Source organism: Protopterus annectens, chromosome 3.part1 (assembly GCF_019279795.1).
Source record: "Protopterus annectens isolate FY-2018-M chromosome 3.part1, PAN1.0, whole genome shotgun sequence".
Lineage (NCBI taxonomy): Eukaryota > Metazoa > Chordata > Ceratodontiformes > Protopteridae > Protopterus > Protopterus annectens.
The window spans coordinates 1,705,141,987-1,705,148,830 of NC_056732.1; positions in this window are offsets into that span (position 1 = coordinate 1,705,141,987).

Genomic DNA, 6,844 nt, shown 5'->3' on the forward strand with positions numbered 1-6,844 from the left:
CTATTACAAACGTGAGAAGACTTTAACCGTATTTTGGGAGTGCCAACAACGGGTAGCTACTATGTAAGGTGGAGGAGCATCATAGTTGGTATTTTACTTATAGCGGGTGGAGATTTTTTTGGTTTTAGATATGCCGCGTGTCGGAGTTTTTCAAATCTTAAATTGTTTCGTGTAAGTGTTAGTTTTCATTTTTTGGCTTATTTCGCAGAAATGCGGTGTTTTTCCAGTGCAGTTAGTTTTCATTTCACGTTAGGGTTACCATCAGTCCCTCTTTGGGAAGTCGTGTCCTGCGAAAAAACGTAAACATTGCAAATGTCCTGAGATTTTAGGACAAAAATATTTCCAAAGTTTTCTTTAATAGTTACATAAAACAATTATTTTACATCTGAAACACCTAAATGTTATATGAAATAGCATAAACAACTCAAATGCTACAAGAATACGCATTTATTTGGGCAAAAAAGTGAACTTGTGTCTTTTGCACTGATCATGGGTATGTTTTGCCCTGCATAATTTCACATTTATACAAAAAGTGTCCCACTTTGGGCATTTGAAAAGGTGGCAACCCTATTTGACGTGCTTCTGGATAATTGATGTGGCCTAAGCCAAGCTTGTGCGTAACTGGTAGGTATTAACCGCGAACGCGTTATGCGCACGCTACTTTGCCGTTAATCATTTTGCTATATGTCTGCCACGATGCCTGTATTTCCCAAGTGTACCTCATTAGGGAATCTTAAAAATTCCTCGAAGTTCCACATTGAAAGGGCCTGTCCACGATAGTGTTTGGAATTTTGTATCGGATATCCATGGTAAATTGAACTAAATCATATTATTTCAGTAAAAGATCTTTTTATAAGTAAAAAACAACATATTTTAACCATCATATGACCTTCCTAGTTGAAGTGGTTAGTAAGCCATTTTATGTGTTCCACATTTTGCCTATTTGTTCCACATTATGAAGGCTAGTGTTCCTCATTTTGGAAATGAAAGGTTGAGAGCTATGAATGTACCTCATTGCAAGGAACGTTCCTCATTTTGAGTCTTTATTTATTTATATTTGTTGACCGGGAGTGTCCAACTGGACGTAGGTCCATTTTCAGCGGAGGCCCGGGGAGAAAAGCTCCACAGTTAAAATAAACAGACAGTAGTTACATTGGATTAAATAGCGATTAACAATTTACATAGCAATTACTTACAACATATTTACAGATGAAGAACATAGTACATCAGTAGACAACTAGAATCTTTATCTGTGAAGTACATAACAGACACTAACAAATGTTACAATAAGAAGTTCCTGCTGTATAATAAGTACTAGGCTTATGAGCATCTAAGATTGCTATAATCAAGGTAGTTAGTGGAGTGGAAAGAAATCTAGTGGTTGGATGGGGTGGGTGATATTAGAGTGGGAGTTGCAAAGGCATAGCCAGCATGTTTTTAGGTGCGCTTTTAGTAAAGTTTTGAAGTGAGTGCATGATGGTACGGAGGTAATTGTGGGTGGGAGGGAGTTCCATAATTTGGCTATGGTGCAAGAGAATAGTGCTTCACCAGCAGAGTTATCAGCTTTAGTGATCTGCAAGTGATTTTTCTTGCTGGATCTTAGTGGTCTGGTGATGCAATAGGGTTGGAGTAGATTCTGGAGGGATGGGACATTTAGTGGATGGTTTACTAGTTTGTGGGCGAGTGAGAGTTGATACCATTGAAGGAGGTGAGGGAGTTCAAGCCAGCCCAGTTCAGCAAGTGAGAGACAGTGGTGACTATGGTAGGATGCCCCTGTGGCGAATTTGGCGATTTTGTTGTAGCAGGTCTCTAGCTTGTTTAGATCGCATTGCCTTCGGTTGGTATATATTGGAGAGGCATAAAGTAGGGTGGAGATAAGGTGGGAATTTGCTATTGAAATCTTTGCTGCTTTGGTGAGAAGTTGCTTATTTCTGTATAACACTCCTAGTTTTTTGTGGACTTTTTTTATGGTCATGGATATGTGAATGTCAAATTTTAGTTTATTGTCTATTTCCACTCCTAGCAATTTGGTGAGTTCAGATGGATATATAGTGGTGTTGTCATTTGCTGTGATGTTAAATTGAGAGTTGTTTTGAGTATGTTTGGTGGGTTGGAAGATGAGTAGTTTAGTTTTGTTTCGGTTGAGTATTAACTGGGCATCGGATAACCAAGTTACAACAGTGGAAAAGGCTTCCTGTGTGACGTTTTGCAGTTTGGGTAGGGACTGGGCTGAGCAGATGATGGTTGAGTCATCTGCGTATTGTATGAGTGTGCCATGTTTGGTGGCAGAGGCTAGATTATTGGTGAAAACAGAGAAGAGTAGGGGTCCAAGGATGGACCCTACGGAGACAGATGGGGAGACAGGTAGTTGAGGAGATATGTCATTCTGCCATACAACGGATTGTTGGCGGTCAGACAGGTAACTCTGAAACCAGTTGGTGACTGATTGTGAGAAGGATAGGTTATTGAGGACAGAGATAAGTTGTTTGTGTGGGACCATGTCATATGCTTTAGATAGGTCTAGGAAAGTAGCAGAGGAGAGATGGCCATTGATTTTATGCTGAAGGATAGTGTTAGTAAAGGAATGTAAGGCAATGGTGATGCTATGGTTTGGTCGGAAATCATGATGAGTATTGGAAAGGAGGTTGTTAGTAAGGAGGTAGTCTGAGACCTGAGAGTGTATGCATCTCTCTAGTATTTTGGAGAGTGGAGAGAGAATAGCTATGGCGCGGTAATTGGTTAGTTCTGTGGAGGGTCCGCCTTTGTGGAGGGGAATTATATGTGATACTTTCCATAGTGTGGGAACGTAACTTTCTGACAGAGATCGGTTAATCAAGATGGATACTGGGTAGGCCAGAGCATCAGCTGCGATTTGTAGGTATTCACTTGTGAGGTTGTCTGCTGCTAATTTGGTGGGCTTAAGTTTAGTTAAGAGTTTTTTTATGTTGGAGGTAGGAACAGGAGAAAAAGAGATGGCAGTGGGGAGATTACTAGTTGAAGGTGTGGGTTGGACGGCAGGGGGGTTGTGTAGTTTAGCTAGTGATAGTATGGTTTGTGTGAAGTGTGTGTTGAATGAGGTAGCAATATTTTCTGAGGAGTGAGGGATGTTAGGAGGAGGGGTACTGACTTTACCTGGGTGGAGGATGGAGTTTATGGAGGACCAGAATTGTTTGGGGCTGTGTTGGGAGGAGTCTAGGGCAGACTGGTAGTATTGGAATTTGTCCTGTTTTATTAGCTTTTTGACTCTATTGCGTAGTTCTAGAAATTTCTGTCTAGTTGAGGGGGTTTTGGTTTTGCGCCAGTGCTCCCAGGCTTTATCCCTGTTTTTCATTTCTGACTTAGTGGTTTTCTGTAGCCATGTGGAGGGTTGTGCTTTGATTCTGGAAAGTCTTATGGGGGCTTGGTAATTAAGGATGCTCAGGAAGGTAGTATTAAAAAATTCAACTGCGTCATCAAGACTGAGGTACTTTAGAGGATGCCAGTTACATTCTTTGAGGGATGAGATGAATGTGAGTGGCTTAAAGTTTAGTTTTTTACGTATTTGACGGTGGATGACAGGTTTAGCTTGGTATAGGTATTTTTTGAGTAGGAATGTTGGGGAGTGATCACTGAGGCTATCTGATAAGCAGCCTATTATATATGACTGGGGGCTCTTACTGACTAGTATCCAATCCAGGGTAGTGTGCTTACTGGAGTTTTTATTTATCCTGGTTGGTGACTGGACTAGTTCGATGAAGCCATGAAGGTTTACATGATGGGTTGGATGGTTGCCAGAACAGGATTGCCAGTCAATATTGAAATCACCTAAAATGACAGTTTCTTGGGGGAGATGGTGGGTAAACCAGCTGAGGAGGTTTTCTAGTGGAGGGATGTTTTGGCCAGGTGGGAAGTAGCATCCAATTATGTTGATGGTTTTGTTTTGGTTTATTTTGAAGTTGGTATATATTATTTCTTCATTGCCTATTTGTGGAACTGATGATTTTAAGATTTGGATGTTTAGATGCTGTCTAAATATTAGAGCTACACCGCCTCCTTTTCTGTTTAGCCGGTCTACTCTTAGTATGCCATAACCTGTAGGCAGTATTTGCTCACTGGTAATGTGAGGTTTTAGCCAGGTTTCTGTCAGGATGACTATATCTGGGGAGTACAAGTCTATGGTGGCATGGAGTTTATGGACTTTGTTGGATATACTTCTAATATTTAGGCTTAGTAGAAGGAAGTCACTTTCTATTGGCTGTAATATGGGAGAAGTTGTGGTTTCTAGTCTGATTATGAGGATTGGGGTTGGAGATGGTAGGGTCAGGGTTGGGGTGGATGTCTCCACTTAGGGCTAGTTTTGATATGCATGAGGTTATTAGTTTTCTCAGTTTTTGAATGTGTTTGTTTATAAGGGAAACTTTATGATTGTGCTCTGTGGGTTATAGGTATGGTGGGAGGGTTACTATGTTACGTTGTAGGGATGCTTTATGTTTGAGTAATATAGTTGGTAGAATATGTGGGGGTTGCATGGGGATGGTTCTTGAGTTGGTTGGAGGGGAGCTGAGTGAGGGTGAGACTTGAGTGGTGGTGTGAGTAGTAGTACAGTGGTAGTGGTTGAGTGGGGGAATGATGGAGCTTTGGTAGGATGTAAGATATGCAAGGAGAGTGCATGCAGTGAGCATAGGTAAGGTATGCTTGTACATGTTAGTTGAGGAGGTGTGATAGTAGTTGGAAGATGGAGGAGGTAGTGTTGGGTTATCGCCGTGGTTGGCTATTGTAAAGATGGGAGGGGTTTGTGAGTGTAATAAAGGTGGGACCACTGGGAGTGGGAGGTAATAGGGGGCAGGGTGGGGAGCGAAGCGGGTAGAGACCCTGATGGTTGCTCTTATGAGGGGGCTGGAAACAATCAGGTAACAGAGTTAACTGATAAATGAACATATGATAGTGATAAGGGTGGTTGTAGTTTTAAAAATGGTGCCTGCCACAGGTAATATTTATTAACTTTGGGATTGTCTTAAGGTAATAAACAGGGAAGGGGGGGGAGAACAAGGGTGTGAGCAGGCAGTTCTTTGTAATGCTGCTAATGAGCCAAAGCAAAGACAATTTTGTGTTTAAGAAACAATCACAATTGACCAAGGACTGCTATGAAACTGTAAGTCATTTCTTAACCATTTCTCAGGTGGAAAAACAGGATAACCTTGTATCAGTAGGCTACTGTGGTCTCAATTTAAATTAACAAACACACAGTATTGATCAGTTATAGATACTATTTGCTAACAGAAGGGAATAAGAGAGAAAGTGGAAGATGAGTGTGTGTGTGTGTGTGTGTGTGTGTGTGTGTGTGTGTGTGTGGTGGGGGTTCTGCTTACAAGCCAAAGCAGAGTGCTCTCCAGGGGAAATGAATATTGGTTCAAACAGGTAGACACATACTCAAAGTTAACTTTAGCTGTTTGCAGACAGTTCAGACCCGGACTGCGCTTTTCTTATAAGAATGATAAAGGTGGTACCACAGTTGAATACTTAAGAGTGGTGTTAGGTCTAGAAAAGAAGAGTACAGAGAGGAGTAAGCACTTTGAGATGGTAAAGATATATTATAAAGATTACAAAAAACAAACTGAGCAAACAGCTACTTTATGCAGGAATATATGTCTTGAACCAACTACTAGTATATGCAGATACTGAACCAATTGGAAAAACATCTGTTAGAAGAAACCTCAAGACAGTTATGCAGTCACAGATAAAAATATAGCGAGCAGCACTCTGTCGAGGTTGTCAAATGTGATACTATCCACCAGTAACAGCACAATTATATAGAAATAATTAGACACCAGTATGAGCTGTCTACACACAACACAATTACATGAATAACATTAGTAAACAAGATGCAGCTATGCAAATAGACCATACTATTATACTAAAAACAAATATCTTAAAAGAGTTAATGTGCCTTACAGTTCCACATGCAAAGGATCTTTCACACATTAATTTCATTAAGGATTGTTTTAAGTGGTATCCATGGTACTCATTCCATGTCTCCTCAGCACCTATGAAAATCTGCCCTACCTAGGTTTCCACTACCCAAAATCCCAAACTATCACTACATCAGTATCAAACAATACTGACCACTTCATAATTCCCCACATACCTGACCCCACCATTTCTAAAAAACTACCAACTGGTTAGACCCAGGTATATCAGCCCCAAAACTAAACATTACCAAAAATGTATAAACAAAGTTATGAAATTCATAGTTAGCTTACATTGCAACCTGACAATGAATGGAGACATCCACCCAACCCCTGTACCATCCCCACCTGCTGATTCCAGTTCTCAAGCTAATATTCCTTCTAACATAACACTGGCTAATAGGCCCCCTAATTCTCTCCTGACCTGCCAACTAAACATCAGAAGCATAAACAATAAGGTCCATAATCTGCATGCCCTCTTAGCAGTTTACTCCTCATATGTTTTATGTCTTACAGAGACTTGGCTAAAACCGGTAACTAAAGACAATGAGGTAATACCACCAGGGTACAACATACTTAGATTAGATCGTACTACTAGGAAGGGTGGTGGGGTAGCTGTACTGTAACAATGAGGTAATACCACCAGGGTACGACATACTTAGATTAGATCGTACTACTAGGAAGGGTGGTGGGGTAGCTTTACTGTAACAATGAGGTAATACCACCAAGGTACAACATACTTAGATTAGATCGTACTACTAGGAAGGGTGGTTGGGTAGCTGTACTCTATAAAAACACACCAGATGTTACTACGGTCTCCCTACAACCATCCCAGTTTAATAATGCAGAAATTCTTATTATCAAACTACAGATTAACAATAACAAATGCATAAACATTT